Genomic DNA, 21,186 nt, shown 5'->3' on the forward strand with positions numbered 1-21,186 from the left:
AATATTTCTGCTCTCTCTGACAGCCTACAGTAAAAACCAGTGGTAGGTTTTCAATTGGATAAAAAGAAAAACAAAGTATATTGGAATGAGGCCACATTTATCTAAATCAGCAGAGACATTTCCTACTGCAGTGACCTTCATTGTGTTTTGAGGACTACAACAGCACTGAAAAGTATTTTTTTTCTGTAAATACATAAAATACTCTGAAAGAATTTCTCCTTAGTTTTTTTTTTCCCTATGATCAAGTGTTCAAGACCTCATTATAAGGATTTTGTATGTTTGATGTTAGTATACATTTCTCTCCACCGCCATGAGTGAATCTTACATTTTACAGAAATGCTAAAATTCTCCTAGAAATGTCGTATTCCTTCCCTTGATGATCGTCACTCAGAACAACAGGTTTTTAAAAACCCATTGTGCCGACATCTATGGAGAGGAATATTCTTAAAATGACTGGAATCAATCAACATAATGGAAAATCTAATGCTTAACATCTGTATAAATACTTAGAGATGGGACCAAGTAAAGAGTTTGTGTAAACTAAATTCTTTTCTTTTTTTTTTATTTTTGAAAGAGATGTTGGATTGCATTTTTAATCTCTTCATTTATTGTGGATTAAAATAGAGCAGGCAAGATCCAACCTGATTGTCCGAGTCATTATACAGGTCCTCACAGTTTTAATACAGATCGTAATTTTTTCAAGTTGCCAAAATTTAAAATATACCAATTTAAACCACAAGTGATTAAGTTAAAAGTAAAGAAATTTTCTTTTTGAATAGGAAGTAGAAATATGGAGTTCATTTCATCTTCGTTTCCTCTATCTTCCTATTTGGCCAAATTAACTTTTCTGGTTTGTCAAATTGTTGTCACTTAATAATTAAAAGAGTATATACTTCCTTTTGTTTTCTATAACTTACTACCTATATGCATATATGTATGTATATGTACGTATACATTATGAATATAATATAAAATGGTGGCATTCCCCTGGCTTTCATGTACTCATACTAATAAGTCCACTGGGTTATGTAAACTGGTTCACAGCAAAGTAAACCAAAATGTCAGCTATGTTCCTATAATTTGAGAAAAAGAATGATATTTGATATCACTATCATGATATTTGCTTATTCATAGCTCCTTTTATATATAATTTGTTATGAGTTATGACTAGAAACATGACCCAAAGGCCTTTGTTCTTGGTAACATGCCCCATCTGGCCCTGTATCACTGACTAAAATTGCTGCACAAGACATCCTTTGAGTTAGACAATGAACGCATCTGTGGAAATTAAACATGATCTATTACAGGTGATAGATTATGCCTTATAAGCCATTGTTTGTGATAGGCTTATCAAATTATTCTGTAATGTAGTATGGCTTTCCAGAAAAGGAATAAAGAACTGCCAGAATTTATTCTGGTGGATGGGTACAGAAGAGAAGTTGGCAGGGAAAATGGAGGGAGAAATAAAAGACAAGGTCAGAGAGACGATGGGCACAGCCTGGGGACTTTGTTATTCATTGTACGGAGTCAGCTCTTACTATTAGGCAAATAAGAAGCCATTGCAGGGTTTGAGCTAAGAAGTAGCATGATCTGACTTATCTTTTCACAGGATCACTATGGCTATTGTTTTGTGAATGGGCTGCAGTTAGACAACAGTAGGAATCAAGAGAGTGGTAGAGCTACAATTATATTAATACTAATGCAGGTGAGAGATCATGGACACAGTAGCAGAAGTGATGAAAATGATCACAATCACTTTTGAATGCATTCCGATATTATTCCCTGGTGGGTTGGATGTGAGAATGAGAAAAATAAAGGAGTCAAAAATGCCTCTGTGGCATTTGTAGACAGTTGTGACTGTCCCGAGCTGAGCTGCCAGGTGTCCAAGTAGTCTGTTCAGACAAGAAGCCAAAATGAAAGTAACCATCAAGCCTTTAAATGCTGCAAGAACATAAGCAAGACATTAAAGGGCAGTGTATGCTGTTCCTCAACGTTTTTCTCTCCCAGAGAATGACTCCTGGAGAGGGGAAAGTCGATCCACACAGACTGAGGTTCATTTTGTTGCTAAGGGAGCCCCAAACAAAAGGCTCCTGTCATTTTACGGACCTCAGGGCCTAGAAAAGAGAGGAGGTAAGACCAGGAGTGGAAAAGTACAAAGTATTGAGTCAGAGTGGGGGAAAAAATACCTTGAAGGTTTTCTCCCCACCTCCCACTAAGAAAGTGTTGGCAGGGGCATGGGGGAAGGCTGAGGGACACACACTGAGGATCCTATGGTTGGAGGCACCTGAGGTAGGAATAGGTGTAGGAGCATGGGCCATGGCGGGTTCTGGAGTGGAGGGGGGGTTGGGGGGTTTGGGCGGTGGGTGGGCTGAGTCCTTGACTGCAACTGTCTTCAGATACTTCAGTACACAGGCAGTGCTCCAGGTCTGGGGTGCCGAGGACAGTTCTCCCCCATTAGTCTGGCCAGGTCAAGCCTCTGTAAACTGTCTATCATGGGGTCTGAAAGATCACAAATAGGGTTTTGGTCAGGATGCAGACTCCACATCAACGCTAACTGATGTAAAGCAAACTGTAAGTGTAAAAGATTTTTCCAGAGAAGATGGAGGAGTTCAGTTTTGTACATATTCTACCTCATTTCCTGAGTCAGTCCGCTTAAGCTAAAATATGATGTAATAAGAAGCAACCTCAAAATCTCAGTAGTTTGCAAAGATTAAAATGTATTTTTTTCTAACACTACACATCATAGGTATCTGTTGCAGGTTATTTGAATCTCTGAGTCTCTGCCTCATACTGTTTTGTTGGTTGGCTGGCTCTTGTTTTTATTTTGCACCCTTGTTAAACTTGTGAGACAGAGAAAAGAGAGATGAGCACAAATGCTGCGGGTTCTTAAACTTCTGCCTGAAGCTGCGACAGTCAAGGCTCATCCAGAGAAACAGAATCAGCAGGAGAGAGACACAGAGATTTATGGCACTGGTTAGGCAAGTCTGAAACCTGTATGGGAAGAAGGGAGACTATCAAGAGAGGCAGGCTGGAAGACCTGGAATTTCTTTCAAGAGCTGGCACTGCAGTCTATAGGCAAAATGTCTTCTTTCTTAGTGAAACCCCAATTCTGTTTTTGAGGCCTTTTATCTAATTGGTTTATGCCATTCAGATTATCCAGGTTAATCTCCTTTACAGAAAGTCAACTGATTATAGTTGTTTATCATATCTACAAAACCCCTTCGCAGGAACACCAAATCTGTGCTTGAGTTCTCGGGTACTGTACCCTAGTCAAATTCTCCATAAACATTACCATCGCACTGATGTATGGAACTTCCGCTCATATTTCACTGGTCAGATCGGGTCACATGACCATCACTAAGCTTTGCAGAGCAGGGGTGTATAATCTTTTTGCAGAGAGGAGCTTCGGGGAAGGGGTACCTCACAGACGGAAAGGGAATAGTTTGAACTCTGATAAAATCTGCTCCACTTTTTGAAGTTATTATTTGTCTTCGTTGCTTAGCTTGCTATCGTTGTCCTCATATTCTGTATTTTTATTCCAGAAGATCCAAAAAACACAGTTTTATTCCAGGAGATCCAAAAAACACCATTCAGTGAAGGTACTGTCAATAAATAAACCAAATCTTGGCACCCAGATGCCTTGATGAGACTCTTCACAAAGCCAGCATTCCACATTCCAGAATCATCTAAGATAATTGAGGAATACAACATTTTATGGATGCAAGAACAATAAACTGAAAGCCAGTAGACAAGACTCTGGTCCCTGCACTAACCTCCACTACACAATTTAATTGTGGGCCATTTTAGATCTTGATAAGATTTGTCATTTTTAATATCTTTAATCAACTAAGATTCTTGCAATTGGAAGTAACAAAAAACCAAATCAGAACTGTATTAGTAAAAAATGTGAATTAATTTTCCTCCTGAATTAAAAAGTCCAGATATAGGATTGGCCTTAGGGACAGCAGAATCAGCAGATCCTCATGGAGCAATGGTTGGACAAATGATAACTAGTAGTTACAACTCGCTGTTATCCTGCTTCTTAAACTGGCTGTCCTGTTGTATATTTGAAAGATGACCACATGAACTTCCGATCCCAGATCTTCATAATTGCAAGTTCGGTGGAAAAAGAGAGGGCATTTCCCCTCCACAGTAGGCTGAACAGTAGTGCTGACGTTGACTCGTGCTGTCACAAATTGTGCTTCTGCCTGGTTCCATCACTCTGGCCAGGAAGATGCCTTAAGCTCTGGTTCCTGGAGGACAGGTAGACTTCAGCCACCAAAACACAAACCTTGATAATAGGAGGCAAAGGAAATCTAGAATTCTCTTTTAATAAAAAATGTGAATGTAGAACTTGTGAGTGCAAAGTTATTTAGCAAACAAAATCACGAGATATTCTTTATCCATAACATAAAGGGCCAATATTAGATGATTTCAAATGTCTCTTTAAGATCAATGTTTTTGGTGTGTCCCGGTGCCATTTCATGTTGTGAGCCTCTGGGTCCCCTTTACTGGGAAGACTCACGAGGTTCCAAGGATCCTGCTGAAATTGGGCACATTATATGAACACAAGCTTAAAACACTACAATGTAGTTAAAACATTCATTCTGAGGGGTTTTAGTTTGTTTGCTTTGTTTGTTTTGTTTTCACCTAGAAGCAAAGCTGCAGTTTTTAAATTATGGGGGGATAAATTAGTCTTTTATGCATATACCATTAATTTAGTGACCATAGCTATTAGGTGGTTTTTATTATTTCTTTACATGGGAGTTTTGGTACATGCAATTTGTTAAAAATGTGTATCAAAGATACCATTAAATTTGTGAAAAAAAATACAGTGTTGTTTCATAATAGAATTACATTTAATTAGTGTTTTATATTTTAATTTTACTAATTATAATTCCTGATTTAAAATGGATAGGGTTTACATTCCTTCAATGTACATTTTAACATGTTACCATAAATTTTTCTTCTCTACATAGTATATTATCTATTATGTTTTCAAGTCATCATAATTATTTTTCAAGGGCTGACACTAGTTCTCATTCCATTCTGCACTGGCAATACAGAACAGAGAGAATAATTACCACTTTCAAAATGAGGGTACCAATTCTTGACCTGTGTATTATGACTATAACTTGAAGTGTTTGTGTTTAATGAACCTTGAAAGAATAGAAGGCTTAAATTTTCAAATGATTTGGTCCATTATTATGACATTTAAAACTTAAAATGGCAATTAAAATGGTTAGCAGCAGATGTATCTACACTGTTGGGGCAAAATGAACATTTGATATGAAATAAAAAGACAACGGGCTTATGGTGATTTTGAACTGTTAAAGTTAAGAACTTAACTATTGCTAATCAATTGAATTAACTTAATAAATTTGACTATGGACACGCCTACACGATGCAGTTTAAGTATAAGACTCTTGGTTTCCCCTTAGGTGGTGATCTCAGAGTCGCGAGATCCAGCCCTGTGTGGGTTCTGTGCTCAGCGCAGTCTGCTTGAGATTCTCTTTCCCTCTGCCCCTCCTGCTCGTGATCCTTCTCCCTCTCTCAAATAAATAATGAAATAAAACTTAAAAAAAATAAATTTGACTATGAACCTTATCTATGAGATGTAATATTTGCTATCAGCCACTCAAGTTTCCTTTACTTGTATCAAGAGTGACTAGTGGGGCGCCTGGGTGGCACAGCGGTTAAGCGTCTGCCTTCGGCTCAGGGCGTGATCCCGGCGTTATGGGATCGAGCCCCACATCAGGCTCCTCTGCTGGGAGGCTGCTTCTTCCTCTCCCACTCCCCCCTGCTTGTGTTCCCTCTCTCGCTGGCTGTCTCTATCTCTGTCAAATAAATAAATAAAAACTTAAAAAAAAAAAAAAGAGTGACTAGTATTTCAGACATTTTTTTTTAAACCAAACCAGTTGATCAGTGTTTTTTAAGGTGATGTGAGTAAGTTGTTCTTGTGATTTGATTCTCCATTTCTCTTCATAGCCTGTCTGAGTTGGCAGCATTGCCTTCATGGACCACCCACAATTATTTCGTCCCTGTTCAGGTATTGCCCATCTCTTAAACACACCTATTATCCACTTTTCTCACCAACAAATATTCAGTGTTATCTCTGGCTCAGGCTACCCACTCGGAGAAAGGTCAGCTCATTATCTCATGATAAGTGGTAACAGACAAGGTAAGGAATTAGAGTGTCATTCAGTAAGATAAGATACTGCGACAGAGAACGGCCAGGTAAATTAAATAGTTTTTTAGTGCTCATGAGAGCATGAATCCTTCAATCTTTTGAAAATAGAGAAGATACATGAATTTCAATTATAAGCATATCTCCCATGAAATGGTTTGACCGTATATCCATTTTATACACTAAAGAAATGTTAAGATACCTGATATATGCTTTTATAATATTAGGACAATCCATTAATATAAAAATGATATTTGGAGGCTATGCCTCTCAGTTCTCAACTATTATAAACAAATAAAGCATTTCCATTAGAAAAATGTTAATTTTTATGAGTCATTATTTAAGTTTTACTAAGAAATATCCCAGCCATATGACTAAATTTTTGTTTTTAATCACTATTTAATATGATGACAGATGCATATAAATTTATGAGGACAATTATAGTATTGAAATGAAATAAAGAAGTGTAGGTATTTTTGTCTAAGCCTGTACTATCCAATATGTGTTTGAAATGTGACTAGTCAAATTAAAATGCCATAGGTATAAAATAGACACCAGAGCTGCACCTATAGAAAAAATGTAAACTTATGCCGTATTTCTATTGGACTGCTCTGTTCCAAGCAATACAGCGTGGCATTGGCATATTGAAAATTACTTTTTTCCACTCAATTCTCATGCATGGTTCATATAATTCATGGCCTTTGTATTAAAAATGATTTCATATAGCTAGAGCCATTAAAATGCGTTATCATAAAGGAAAGAAAAATGAATTTTTCTCTTTCATACAATTCCATAACTGACACTGAAGACTTTTTTTTGTGTAACTATACCGTGCATTAGGAATGTCTGGTGCAAAGCAGAAATCTGCACAGTTGTACATTTTGTTATGATTTGCTTTGACATTCTCAATTACATTTAGAAACCTTACCTACAATGTCCCCAGCAATCTTTTCAACCAACTAAAAAAATTTTGTTAAACTCAACCAAGGTATTGAACATGATTTATTTATTTAGCTGTTAACTCTAGTTTCTTTGGCATACCCAAAAATTGAACTTGCACTAAATCTATTTGCTGTCTTATTATTAAATAGTACAGAGCCGTTAGGACCCTGCTTTCAGAAACACTGGGATCTTGTCATTCCTTCCTGTAGTAAAAAGTGTGTGAAATTATTAATTTTTGTTCAGAAAGTATTGGTGTGAAAACTGATCTTTTTATAAGCACCAGTGAAATGAAGAATGTAACTTCTTGCTATTTCCATTATCAATCCCAGCTTTTTTTGTCTACCACTAAAACCTGGCCAAATCCTTGAGCAAAACCAACTTCTTTTTTCTAAGCTCACATGCCAAAATTTTGTTTTAAAGATAAACTTTTTTCTATGCATCACTTTTATCGAAATAAAGAACAACCAAATGTCAAACAATCTGCTTCTATTCTAAGAAGACTTCTATCTAGATGGTGTTTACAGTACTCAAAATAGAATAACACTTTTGGAATATCAAGTAAGGTATCTAGGAGACCTAAAAATCCATTGCATAAAAATTTCAATCATAAATTATTTTTTAATCTCACCCACAACAAAAATAAAAAATAAAAATGAAAGACATTTATGATTAAAGAGTGTGTTTTGACAGAGAGTAAAGATACTATTGCCTAACTGCTTAAAATGAACTCTTAGGCAATTCCTAGTATAACTCCAGTTAAATTTGCCATACATGTTCCCACGAAGGTGGAAAAAACTGATAGTTTTAGGAAGATATTCCAGATAAAACGAAGTTAAAATCTTTTTATTTGTAACTCTCATTCTCACAAATCACACTTTTGTATAATGTTGATTCTATGCCCTGAAGCCTATGTATAACTACAAAGATTGTAAATACACACATATTTTTATTTGTCACATCAGAAATTAGACTTTACACAATCCTGTTTACAAAACTAATTCTATGGAGATTATTTTTTGAGTGTACCAATGAATTCTCTAAAACAACACTTTTTTTAAGTCATGAAGTTCCATGTAATGCTCAGTCGATTTTCAAAATAGTAAGTTTGTAATTGATAATAAAATACATATTCATCCATTCTTTGTTATTATTAAAAATAGTAATTATTAAAATTATGTTTGCATAATGGAGGTGGTGTATATCCTGGTATAAATATGTGTAAAAACACCCTGGGAAAGATGTTTGTTTTTATTTTTATACATTTTTTTAAAGATTTTATTTATTTATTCGACAGAGATAGAGACTGCCAGCGAGAGAGGGAACACAAGCAGGGGGAGTGGGAGAGGAAAAGCAGGCTCATAGCAGAAGAGCCTGATGTGGGGCTCGATCCCATAAGGCCGGGATCGCGCCCTGAGCCGAAGGCAGACGCTTAACCGCCGTGCCACCCAGGCACCCCGAAAGATGTTTGATTTTAATGCTCTTAATATGAAATGGTACATTCTTCACTCCCTTTTGTTAATTCAGCTAGTCCACTCTCACACGGTATAGTCAAGAAAAGATCTCCAAGGCTGGAGCAAGGAGCCGGTGGTCCACCTGGCTGCACTCCCTATTTAGCAATTCTATAACTTTGTGCAAGTCAGTTCAGCTCTGGGCAGTTAGGAAGCTAGCTTTTACTGAGTATTTACTGCACACTGAGTAATCCACTCACACCCTCCTGGAGAAACTGGGACTGCCTACAGAGCAGAGCAGAAAGCACCTGGGGCCAGAGAGGAAGCAAACAGAAACCAATTAGCTTAATAAGGCAAGGCTTTCTGGAGGATGTTGCAGCTTGCGCCCCACTGTTTTGGCTTTTTCTTAACTATTTTGCCCTGTTTTTTGTTTGTTTGTTTGTTTGTTTTTGTTTTTATTTTCCCCATGAGAGAAGCATACCTAATTGCAATTTTAAAAAATCCTCTACTTTTATTTCCTATTCTTTTAGCATTTTGTCATAAGTTTCAATATATTCTTGTATATGTTATTGAAGTATACTTTTAAAGAAAACTAAAGCTGGACAGTTGTTAGTGGTAAAAACAGACTTTATTCGGAAACTATTGCAATAGGGGAAAAGAGACCTCATTATAGAACTGGGCTCCATTCTTAATACAGCAAGGATAAATGGAGATTTACAGCCAAGTAGCAGGGAAGGGTTAGTGGATGGAAAGTTACTAAAAGGAGACATCAATGGTAGGGGGATTCCTGCTAAACTCATTTAACAGGATTTTTGCTAAAACTTGAACTATGGAGCCACAGTGAGAATGGGAGCCAAGGTGGAGGCCTCATCAAGAAGAGGGCTCAGAGGAGCCTGAATAAAGTTTGGTCGAGGAGAGAGTCTGTCAGTATTTATGTTGTTCTTCTTAAACAACTAGATCTACTGGGGAAGGTAATGATTACTTTAAATTATTTTAAACATAAGTTTTATGTAATTTTCTGATTATTTCATACAATCTTATTGATTGTTCTCTTCTGCCTCTAAACATGATGATGAATTCTGGCATCCCCTCATTTGATTTGGGATTTACTGCTAGAAGTGTTTCAGAAAGCCCAAAAAGAAAAATTTTACTGAAAGCATAGGGGAAATAAAAATAGAGAAATAGTATTTAACGTAGGGCTCCAGGGGCGGGGGGGGGGGGAAGCTGCTAAAAAGGAACAGAGCAGTAATGAACAAAGTATTTGGAATAAACTACTTTGTCTAAAAACATCTTTCTAAAGAGACCTTTTCTAAAATGTTTCACGTTCTCCATAAAGGAGAAAGTGATAGGTGTATAACAAATTAAGTAGAGGAATGACTCCATTAAAACAAAAACCAAAGCAAACAAGAGTTAAGTCCCAGTTTTGATAGTAGGCAGCCAGCTACAATCAGTAGAAAAGCTAAACAGTAAGAAGCCAAAAAGTAAGAAAACAGGAAAAACATAAAACAAATAAAATACTAAAACAAATTACATTTAGGAATTTTAAAAGCAGATTGACCATAGATTTATAAAGTAAAAAACAAACTATAGAGAAGAAATAATATTATTGCAAAATAATAAACGTTTTCTAATCTAAGAGTAAGTCTAAGTGTGAAAACCAAGAGTGTAACATGTATTTGGAAAAGAAGAAGATATCTATACTGGATATACCTTGATAAGAATTTTATATTATGACTTCGAAGTTAAATATTATAAGCATCCACATCGAAAAGAACAACACATTATTACCAACAAACACATCAACAAGAATCTATACATTTCAAAACTTTTCCACTCTATCAAATGCCAAAAAGCAACAGAGCAACTTCCAAAAGGCATTGAGAAATAAAAGATTTTGTGTTCAATTAACTTAAATTTCTTATTTCAATGTAATAACAATACTTTTCTCAAGCAATTATTCAAAAACATGCTATCTTTTCAAACTTCTGGGACTTCCTCACATCATTTTTTTTCTTATTTTACCTGTGTTTACTTCTTTTATTAAGTAATACTATTAAGTAATACTATGGCTTTTATTAAGTAATACTATGGCTATGATCTTTTCAAAGCAAATTCTGATCCTATCCTATTCTTGGTTAGAACATCTCAGTGACTTCCCACTTTTCTTAGGAAAAGACTGAGCAGGTGCCCACAAGGTACTGCATACCCGGATACCCACATTTCCAGCCACATTCCCTGTGAGCCACTGGTTGGTCCTGTTCCTTTCTTTTAAGTATTTCTCATATTCATTCACCCAGTTAACTCCTACTCTTTTTTTTTTTTTTTCAGAGACTGTCCCTTTTTGCAAGCTGTTTTCATCACTTTTCTTTTAATACTTTAGTATATTTACGTTCAGATAAAATTAAGAACCATTTTACTAAAACCCAAGCACCACAAACATTTTTTGGTTGGTTTGATTGTGAGCATATTAATTCACCCAGTCATTCAGATAGCATGATTTTTCTTTAAATACTAAATCTTCTTATGAAAAAGAAAGTACAGCTTTTCATTTTTTCACATCTTTCCTTCTGTTCCTTCTCATTTCCTATAGAGTATATCCTAAGTGGTTATTCTTTATTTAGGACAAGTTATTGAACTTAATACACTAATTTATAATCAATAAACTATTTAATGTTCTTATTGTATCTTTTTTTTTAATTTAATTCTTTTGTGCTAATCAGCTTTACCATCACTTCATCTCTAAACTTACTTTCCTTTTCTAATGTTGGCATCAATTGAACAACTAGTCAGATATTTTTGCCTTTTGAGTTAATAATCTGGTTGACTTATATTTATAGATTTCATAAGATTGAACCATCCATGCATGGTTGTTATAATCCACTTTATCATGGTAGATTATTCTATTAAGCTGCTATGAAATTCTACTTATAAAGTTTTATTAAGTAATCTTCGAATGATATTCATAAATAATAGTAGTCTACTTAGATAGCTATTTTGTTGCGTTATCTTTGGCAGATTTTTCTCTCAGGATTATGATGGCTTTATAGAAAGTGAAGCTGAAAGGTTTTTTTTTTTTTTTTGTCTCTGAAATCTTTTCCTTATAGGTTTCAAATAATTCATCTAGTAAGCCATCTGGGTTTGTTTCTTTGGCAGATAGTTTAATGACAACTTTCTAAGTTTTTGCCATGGTCTTAGATTTACTAGATTTTCTGAGGTCATTTTGCTAACATGGAAGATGCAAGTGTTTGCCACCTTTACTACTATTTTCAACCTAACATTTTTCCTTATCCTAATAATTTCAATTTTGTTAAAAAAATTACCTTCCTGGGCTCAAAGAATATTTCACTACTTCAGCCCTACAGTTTAAGGAAGATTGTATTATTGTTTAGTAAATAATCACTATTTGCCTCTTTCCTGCCTTCTCCTCCTCCCCACCCTCTAGTAGAATAGTTTCCCTCTTTTCACTGGGTAGACTAGAGGGGGCAGGACCCCAGAAAAGGGAACTATGCCCTAGAGTAAAAGCCAGCACAATACAACCATGATAAGGATGAAAATAATTTACCCTCAGCTTTGCTGGTGACCATCGGCAAAATAATAAAGAGAAAAAAGACAAGAAAGGTCAAGAAGGAGAGGCCATTTCTCACTTGGATATGAAAATATCCCCTCTCTCTTGCCCTGAGGCTCAGTCTTTCCTTAAGAAACTACCGAGAACCAAAAGAAAAAGTGGTTGCCTGGTTATATAGAATGTATCTGTCAAGGGTGAGTAACACCTACCAGGGGCTAAAACTAAACAATTGGCTGCCATAGTCCGAGATGAACAACTGGTGTTCCCAGTAAGGGATCTTATACAATTAGTGTGTGAGATGGGAATGGCCACCAGAGGGGGTTGTGGACCCCTGTCCACATAAACCTTTTTGATATGTATTTTTTAAGTTTTGAAGTTCTGCTCACCCTACTTTAGGTCTCATAACAGCCTGGGCTGACTGTCAATGCAAAATGTTGGACAAGGCCAAAGACCTCTGTCACATGAAGATGCAAGACAATAGATATGGATTTAGCAAGTTTGGAGGAGGCTGAATTAATTCCTGAGTCCTGGATTACTTCTCAGGGAGGCTCCTGACAGATAAAAATTCCTTTACTGGCTATGAGAGTTCATTAAAAAAATTTCAAAACAAAACAAAACATAACTGCCCTGGATTTAATAAAAATTCCTGGAAGACAAACTCAGAGCTAGTGTTGCCTGTTAAAACACATCCCACCCAGCCTACATCAAAATTACTAGAACAGGAGGCCACCTCCACTTCCAGAACAAACCAACCATCCAGGCTCTCTTCTAAGCAAAAGCCCAAGATGAACAAGAGAGTGTCTTAAGGGACAAGGGAGTCCAAAATTGGTGAATCTCTGATATATTGGTGGGATAATTGTAATATTAAATGGGGTTAGATTCCAATCCACAGCAAGTATCTCCCTCAGAGACAGTGCTACGTTCAACACTTGCCATTGATCTTTGCCAATGTTAAGGACCCACACCACACAAGGATCTAGGGGTCTCTGAAATGGCCCCTTCTAGCAGACAAATGCTCTTTTAACACCTTAAATATAGTTTAGGCTTGGGGCTCCTGGGTGGCACAGCGGTTAAGCGTCTGCCTTCAGCTCAGGGCGTGATCCCGGCGTTACGGGATCGAGCCCCACATCAGGCTCCTCTGCTATGAGCCTGCTTCTTCCTCTCCCACTCCCCCTGCTTGTGTTCCCTCTCTCGCTGGCTGTCTCTATCTCTGTCGAATAAATAAATAAAAAATCTTTTAAAAAAATATATAGTTTAGGCTATAAAAAATAAGCAGTGGGGGTCTTTGTTGGACACAGATGCTCAAACCTTCCTAATCCTAGGAAGCACTTATGCTTTAAAAACCCCTCACTGGCTCCAGAATGTGACCATCTCACAGAGTAAGATTAATTTAAGGGGTAATTTTCTATTTATTTATAAAAAATCAGCTCAGTTTTATTAAAAGATGCTTCTGTCCCAGAGATTTTCTCCCTCCCTACCCTAATATTCATTTTGCCATTATTAGAATGGACCTCCTCAGTCAGTAGGGAACCTCCGGGAACATACCTAAGGTTCTGTGTTATTGGTGTGTGCCACCCATTGGGAACCAGTTAACTTTCCTCTATAGTACAAGTGGTAAATATGCCACAGTGTCAGCTAACTAGAGGCACTGAAGGATTATGGCCTGCCATAGCTTAATTAAAGAACATAACATCTCACTTTTCAATTCACTGATATGGCCTGCGTTTAAAGCCACTGCTAATGAGTAGAGAACAAATACAGACTATAGAGAGTTAAACCAAGCTGTTGGTTTTCTTAAAGAACCTCTACCAAATATTCTCATTTTAATGGGTAATATTCAAAAGAACATGGGTAAATGATTTGGAGTTATAAACTTTGCTAACATGTTCTACTGAGTAAAAATTTCATAGCAGAGTCAACCACAACCTGCCTTCACTTTTGAGGAGCAACAGCACACCCTTCCCTGATTGCTGTGGAGTACTTAAATAGCCCTGCAGTTGTACACAGAATTTGCTAATAAGACCTAGATACCTGCCCCATACAACCCACAAAAAAACATGGCTTTGGCCTTATACTGATGACATCTTTCTCACTGGACTCAAAAAAGAGTCTGTCTCACCGTCTGTCACAACTGTGAATAAACACCTTATTAAGAGGAAATGGACAACTATCTTGAATAAGATGTAAGAGCCTCTCAGTCTGTTAAATTTGGACAATACATTTTTTTAGAGTGAGAATGGGGAAAGGGCAGAGGGAGAGGGAGACTCTCAGGCAGGCTCTACACCCAGTGTGGAGCCCCATGCAGGGCTTGATCCCACGACCCTGAGATCATGATCTGAGCCAAATCAGGAATCTGACTCTCAGCTGACTGAGCCACTCAAGAGCCCCACTGGGGATATGTTTTTAATTCAGAAGGGCAGACTATTCCCAATCAAGTAAAAGACACACTCCCAGCTATCCAACCTATCCTTCTAACTCAACCTCACACTATAGTAGTAGGTGTCAGAGAAAGACACAATGAGCTTTTAAAACAGGGCAGCTGAGACATCTGGGAAGGCAATGGTCCCCAAAATGGTCAAAATACTGTTCATAATTCTGACCATGTCAAAGATCCCCCCCACACATACTATGGCATAACTACACCATATTTAAATAGAAAATAACAGAAGAGACTAACAATGGGGGATATTGCAACCTCTTTTGGTGTTTATACCTTCACCAGATACATCCAATCACCAGTCTTCACAGACAGAGGAACCCTGGCATTGTAGGCCAGAGCAAAGGAACAACCATCTAGTACTTTCATCTTTCGCTTTACTTTTACCAAAAATCCAGAGCCTAGCCACTTTCTCCTTTCTCCTAATAAGGACCTGTTGTGAATCACTGACGATGGGACCGTCATCAGTCTTCATTCCCTCATCATCCAACATAAACCAAACAAGCCACTGACCACTACCTGGAGAGAGAGGCATTTTCAGCTGCTGCCCATGTACTCTGCTCAACGAAAGTGTTGTGGAACAAGTCTGAACCTGCTCCCACCACCCAGGAAGTGGAACTAATAACTGCTGACAGTGTTTTGGCAGCATGCAGGGGACAATCAGATCCTCTACTGCTGGCCACAAATGATCTCTGACTTTCTCTTCTAAACTGTTGCTGTGTCCCTTCCTTATCTGAGAAGTTCTCATCCTCTCTGGCGTCTGCTATGTGTCCACTGGTGGGTCACTCTAGTCCTGGTAATTTGGATCCTAATGTTGCCAGTGAATGTCTGAAAACAACACAGCACATGAACACCACATAGAGACACATAACATGGATCATACTGGGGAAAATGGGAGCCACGTTGTTGGTCAGTTGTGTTGATTAATCCTACCAACATAATCACATACATCAGCCCTGAGAGTAGTACTCTTTCTCCTATGTCTACCACTACTAGCAACAGCTATTCCTACAAAGGCAGACTCTAAGTTGCCATGCATGACTCCTAAATGCCTCCTAAACTGTATGGGCTAACTTTTTACTTCAAATCATATACAACCCAGGACTATTAATTGGTGCCATCAAACAAATAGAGCGATGGGCCACTACCTATTGAGTATCATTAAAAGATACTTCCCAGAGATAGTACGCACCTAATATTACAACCAAGATGTTCATGACTGGTGCAATCAAATTAAAAATTTTATAATCCAGTGTCAATGCCAACAAACCCTATAGGATTATAGAGAGAAAATTATAGCTTTTCCTCATCTCTAGGATGATTACAAATATAAACCCAGTCAACAACATACACTTTACAAGTATCGACCTCTTTTCCTACTAATTATAATGATTTCTCTTCCCCTCCAGTATAAGCCTCATTTATTTGGATGGAAAGACATTGCATTAGCCAAGTGGCCAAGGGCATCTTACTGTGGACCTCCTCCCCAGGCACTTATCAATATATGCAAGAAAGTAGTGTATACAACATAATATCACCTGGCCCAAGGCATGTCCAGAAAATGCAGGGACTACAGCCATCATAGGAATTCTTCACTAGCCTCGCCTTCTCAGGATACCAATTGCAAGTTTTACATAATCCTCAGTGGCAGCAGGCTTTACAACAATTGCAGCACTGCCTGCCTACAGTAAACAGTCAACTCCTGGATGTTATAGTGAAGACAATTCTTAGGAAAAAATATATCTGATCATGTAGGGAAATCTAACTGCTCTCTGCATGGGAGTTTCTCTGCTCAAATTGACCACTAATTGTTTATAGCTATTCAAAATTTTCTGGGCCTACCAAGACCACCATTAATAAGAATTAAGGGAAATAAACAAGGGAAATTGTCACCCAGTGTTACTCTTCAGGGGGATCCTTAAAAAAATGTACACACTGTACCTTACAGGAGATAGAAACAATAATGAAAAGCCTGGAGGCAAAGCTAACCTGGGAGGAAAGTATCTCGCTGCAGTCACACAGCCACCTCAAGGAGCCACCCTGAGGCTACGAGAGCTGTACAACTGGCCGCCAAGGAAAGTTTTCCCCAGAACAGAAATGATGGGACAAGCTATCCCCCACTGGAACACAGCAAGGTCATGATGAACAGGTACAGAAATGGGCCAAATGCATCCTACAATTGATGTCTGTTTTTGAAAAAACGGGTCCACTTTGAGGATCACATGAGTGAATGCCCCAGAGTTCAGGAGCTACTTTGGTATGTGGCTAAATTAACAAAACAAAAACAGAAGGCAAACCTTAATGATGTTTTTCTTAATACGATAATTTTCGTTGGTTATAATTGGCCATGGGTGGGAGAGAGAGGCCTTAGCTTAGAGCAGGTTTCTCAGCATTGACACTTTCGATACGTTGAGCCAGGCAAGTCTGTGTTGGGAGGGACTGTTCTGTGTGTTGTAGGAGTTTTGATAGCATCTCTGTTCTCTCCCCACTAAATGCAACTCACGTTCCCCATCCTAGTGTGACACTCAGAGTCATCTCCAGAATTGCCAATTTGCTTCAGATTTGCTCTGGAGCAAATCCCAGCCCTCTGCTGGGCCAGAGAAACATGCTGTATCTTTCTATCTGCTTTCCCTATCCCACCCCTAGCCCTTTTATTTATAATTACTGGAATCTTGTTCACTCGATTATTTTTGGAGCAGTGTATAAGAGGCCTTTCATTAATTGCCAAAACTTCTGTTCCCAAACTATAGTGTTAACATTAAATCTATTTCCCTCTTTATTTCTCAAGGTTATAGGTTTAATTTTTCCTCTGCTCCCTTATTTTTGTTTATTGTGCTTATTTTAAACAGTAACATAATTTCACACTTCTGTGACATCCATACCATATCTTTCCAGGAAGCTTAGCTTTGTTTGTGTGTGTGTGTTGTGTTTTCTTTTCTTTTCTTTTCTTTTCTTTTCTTTTCTTTTCTTTTCTTTTCTTTCTTTTCTTTTCTTTTTTTTTTCAAGTAGGAACTATTGCATAAAATCAGTGAAATTCCTGATTTAGTCCATAGGTTAAGAAAATATTCTTTCAACGTGCAAACTTAACCAGGAGGTTTAAAATAATGTCATTGATGAAATTCATTTTGAGAGTTAAGAAATTATTGCTTCAGAATATGAGTATAACCTGAAAGATTAAAATACTGTCATTCAGTTTTTATGGATGTCATTAATCATCAGCTTTTTTCCTTTGCTCTCACTCTCTTAAGAGAAGTGAGGTTTAAAATACATTTTACACAAAATGCTTTTTTCTCCCCTTAACAATCGGCAGGAAATAGTTGAAACAATATTGCTGGATTACAAAAAGGGGATTTAGTGGGCTGGTGCCTTTGTAAATTTTTTTGCTGTGAGTGTGTGCGGAAGCACCTGGGGGTTGGAGGAGTGACTGGTTTCCTGGCCCTCGGAAATGTCAGTGAGAGAATGAGGTAGAGCATAAAAGGAGTGAGGGCTTAGGAGACCTTTGAAGAGATCAATCTACTTAAAAATTTCCCATAATGAAACATAAGTGGAATTATATGCTTTAATATCTATCTATGCTGACTCTCAACTTTTCTCTTCTTCTTGCCTGTTCTTTCTGAGAAATATTTTCTAAAATCTGTAAATGCAGAGAATGTACCTATTGCATATTTAGAAAACTAAACTTTCTATTTTCTTAAGTTTTTGTTGAAAGTTCTTTTTGAGTCATTCAGTATTATTTGATATTGTGCAATAATGTAAATTTAGCCTCTACTCTATTTTTATTTTTTTTATTATTATTGAGTATAGTTGACACACAATCTTACATTAGTTTCAGGTGTACAACGTAGCGATCTGTCCCAATACTATTACAGTATCATTGACTGTATTCCTTATGCTGTCTTTCTTCTTTTTTTTTTTTTTAAAGATTTTATTTATTTACTTGACAGAGATAGAGACAGCCAGCGAATGAGGGAACACAAGCAGGGGGAGTGGGAGAGGAAGAAGCAGGCTCATAGCAGAGGAGCCTGATGTGGGGCTCGATCCCACAACGCCAGGATCACACCCTGAGCCGAAGGCAGACGCTTAACCACTGTGCCAACCAGGCGCCCCCTTTATGCTGTCTTTCATCACCATGACCTATTGATCCCACAACTGGAAACCTGTATCGTCTTATCCCCTTCACCCACTTTGTCAAACCCCCACCTCCTCCCCTTTGACAACCATCAGTTTGTTCTCTGTATTTATAGGTCTGATTCTGCTTTTTATTTGTTTATTCATTTGTTGTTGTTGTTTAGATTCTACTCCATCAAAATGAAAACCTTGGACAGCAAGGGTAACCACCAACAAAACAAAAACACAACCTACTGAATGGGAGAAGATATTTGCAAATGATATATTTAGCTTCGACTATGAAAGCAAAGGCACAGAGTCCATAGAAAGCCATCTAAATCTATGCTTAGTGTGAATCTCTTCTAACAACTGTAGATGATGTGGAGACAGGCAAGGGAGTTTTTCTTTAAAAGTGTGTCCTGTAGGGGCCCCTGGGTGGCTCAGTGGGTTAAGCATCTGAGTATTGATTTTGGCTCAGGTCATGATCTCAGGGTCCTGTGATCAAGCCTCCTGTGGGGCTCTACACTCAGCCAGGAGTCTGCTTGAGGATTCTTTCTCTCCCTCTGCCCCTCCCCTAGCTCTCGTGCGAGTGAGAGAGCTCTCTCTCTCAAATAAATAAATACATCTTTAAAAAAAAAAAAGTGCATCCTGTGCTTTGTGTGTGGAAAGGGAAGCTAGAATAAAACTCAACTAATTTACACAGATGAGTTGTGCAAGAAATAGGCACTGGGATTTTTTGTACACAGATTTCAACAAAAGCAGTATCCAACCTTGTGAAGAGTAGGCTCTAATGGATATCTGGAAAGTCCCAAGAGCTATATCTCTAGACCAAATTAATTACTATTAGAGAAGAGTCAATATAGTACCTCTAAAAAGCTACCAATGAGAAAAATGGTCTGTTGCTTTATTTGTTCTAATGAGGGATTTTTTCATGATCTTTTCACATGCACCTTCACCCTATGTCTCAGGTTGGGTTTACTAGGGGAGAGCTGAAGACAGGGGTTCAGGAGCATGTGACCAACTGAGGAGGTGATCATTTGCAGAAACCTGTAAGGAGGTAAAGTCAGCTAGAGAAGGGGAAGGGACAAGCAAGAATGTACTCTCAACTGTGGTCCAGTCACGGCCTGATTCTCAGAGGGAGAGCTCTGGAACATAGACCATATCGCAGAACTGGCTCCCTTGAGGCAGTGGGAACTGACTTATACCCTTGCCTCGCTTAGCCAGCAGTGGTGGTGGCAGCTGAAGGCCATTCACTGTAGTGCGGGAGCAGCAACATTTACACCAATGAGCCCAAATGGAGACTCATTCGACGTCTAGAGATAGAAAGACGTGTCTGAGGGCCCCAGCTGTTTGAGTCTTCACAGTGCAGGTACCAGGGCTAAAAGTGAGTGAGCCTTTGATTCCAGCTGTCCCAGCTGACGCTGAGTCGTACCTTCAAGCTGCACCATCTGACTCCAGACTCCACGTAGAGCAGAGGCAAGCTGTAGCTGCCAAGACATGCCCAAGCTGCAGACTCATAGCCAAAATGCACGTGACTATTCTTTTAAGCTACTAACGTTTTGGGGTGTTTTCTAATGCAGTCACAGCAATTGGAATGCATGGGTTCTAAATTTAGTTGAAATTTCACTTCACACATAATAGGTGTGTAATAACGAGTAACAGAGTTCTCTGTGCTTTAGTAAAATCAATACTTACCTCCTATGGCTCCAGATAGAGTACACAGCAAGACTTTAACCAGTATTTGAATCGGTATTGATTAACAAATTCCTCAGTCTGTTTGAAGGTCCCCTGAATTAACAAAGACATTCCTATATTCATTTCCTTGGTTTTTCACCTAACAACCTAAATACAATTTCTTTCAATTAAATATTATTTCTAAGAAAATGAAAGTAACTTAGGGGCACCTGGGTGGCTCAGTCAGTTGGGCATCCAGCTCTTGGTTTTGGCTCAGGTCATGATCTCATGGGTCATGAGATCCAGCCCCTCCCCTCTGGGGTCCGTGCTCAGTGGGAAATCTGCTTGAAGATTCTCTCCCTCTGCCCTTCCCCCCCCCACTCACAAAGGCACTTGCTCTCTTTTTCTGTAAGATAAATAAATAAATTTTTAAAAATTAAATGAAAATGAAAATAAATAGAAGTAACTTCAGTGTGGCTAATGTATAATCCCAATGGAAAATATCAAACTTGTCTCCAAAAAAAGTAGAATTAACCAGTAGCAAAGTTTGTATTTTTCATGGAATTTTATCAATAACTGTATTCACAGGAATTTACATTATTGTTTCAGAATAAAAATCATGATTCATTATTAACTTATATCAGGCTCATATTTTGTAAGCTTCTTCACTAAAAAATTTACATTCATGATTTAATTTGATCTCACAGAATATCTGTTATGAACGATGAGAAATTCCATCTCACAAATAAGGGAACAGAGGCTGCAGTTAAATAGTCTAAGCAAGAGGGCAATGTCAATGTACAATAGAGTGGCAGTTTTAAATAGG

The sequence above is a fragment of the Ailuropoda melanoleuca genome, chromosome 5 (assembly GCF_002007445.2).
Source record: "Ailuropoda melanoleuca isolate Jingjing chromosome 5, ASM200744v2, whole genome shotgun sequence".
Lineage (NCBI taxonomy): Eukaryota > Metazoa > Chordata > Mammalia > Carnivora > Ursidae > Ailuropoda > Ailuropoda melanoleuca.